The following is a 1,380-nucleotide window of genomic DNA, read 5'->3' on the forward strand; positions in this document are numbered from 1 at the left end:
AAGCCTGAAGGCAGCTCCGCCCTCCCCAGCCCGCAGCGCCGTTATTCCGTTTCTATATCAGTAAACACGTTTCCTTTTCCGTAGACCAGGGCGGGGTGACGGGTGATCCCAGTCCTCGCAGTGAACTCCGGACCGCAGAATTCAAAACGCTTGCGGGCAAGGCCTGGCGCGGTGGCTCTCGCCTGTAATCCCAGCACTTTGGGAGGTCGAGGCCGGCGGATCACCTGAGTTCGGGAGCTCGAGACCAGCCTGACCAACATGGGGAAACCTCGTCTCTACTAAAAGTACAAAATTAGCCGGGAATGGTGGTGAATGCCTGTAATCCCAGCTAGTAGGGAGGCTGAGGCAGGGGAATCGTTTAAACCTAGGAAGCGGAGGTTGCGGTGAGCCGAGATCGCGCCATTGCACTCCAGCCTGCTCAACAAGAAGGAAAACTCCGTCGAAAAAAAAAAAAGAAAAGCTTTCGGGGGCGGAGCGCAGCCCCGCCCTGGGTTTTGTGAGCGACGGCGCTGGGTGGTTTCTCTTTCTTTTCCGGACCCTGCAGTGGTGCCTAAAGTCTGCGAGAAGGAAATCGCCTCTATGCTTGTGAGTGCATGGGGTATAAGGCAAGTGCTGAGGGAGAAAAAGTAGTTGATGGGGCAGAGCAGACGGGGTTGGAGGTGGGGTGGAGGGGGAGGGCTTTGGACAGAAGACCTGGGAGGCTTGGTGGGGGAGGGACGCCCAGGCCTGGGCACTAAGAAGCAACTCCCCTGGAGCTCAAGACCATCTTGGCCTCCCCTAGCCCCGGAGAGGACTGGCTTCATGTCTCCCTGAAACCACTTCTAAATGCCTTAGAACAAACCTTGCATATTCATTATTATTATTATTGAACTATTAAGTCTTTTTGGGCGGTGAGCTGAATGAGATGCTTTGCTGGAGCTGGCACACGGAGGAAGTCCTGGAGGGAGGGTAGACACTGTGGAGGGAAGGGCTGGGTCCATCTCCCTCTCTGTCTCTCACTAGGCCGATCTCTCTAAGATGGGGAAAGGCCCCAGTCCCTGCTGTGCTCAATAAATTATGAGGATCAAAATAAATTATCAGTGAATGTGAATGGGAAAACTAAGAAATTGTTGAAATTCTCAAATACACTACATTTTAATCCACAGAAAAGTATAGGCTAGGGATCACGGGGGAATAGTTAGTAATGACAGGTATAGTTTAACTTAAAAAAAAAAAGTTTGTGAGGCTGACAAAGAAGAAATGGGCACATTTCCTGATCTTGGAGGGTTCACAGGGTAGAAGATGGTAGGTGACAGCTGGGTGTGGTGGCACTCACCTGTAGTCCCAGCTACTCAAGAGGCTGTGGTGGGAGGATTGCTTGAGCCCAGGCATTCAAGGCTG

At 52.3% G+C, this 1,380-nt stretch overlaps 1 protein-coding gene across 1 annotated transcript in view; it reads left to right on the forward strand.

Moving 5' to 3' along the window:
* The first annotated feature begins 520 nt into the window (after nucleotides 1–520).
* MICB (MHC class I polypeptide-related sequence B) overlaps nucleotides 521–1,380 on the forward strand; it is a 126,196-nt gene continuing 125,336 nt past the window's right edge. The window contains exon 1 of the mRNA XM_011944666.1: nucleotides 521–605. The gene's annotated coding sequence lies outside the window, so the exon portion shown is untranslated. The remainder of the gene's footprint in view (nucleotides 606–1,380) is intronic.

This window comes from Colobus angolensis, unplaced genomic scaffold, assembly GCF_000951035.1.
Source record: "Colobus angolensis palliatus isolate OR3802 unplaced genomic scaffold, Cang.pa_1.0 Scaffold236, whole genome shotgun sequence".
Taxonomy (NCBI): Eukaryota; Metazoa; Chordata; class Mammalia; order Primates; family Cercopithecidae; genus Colobus; species Colobus angolensis.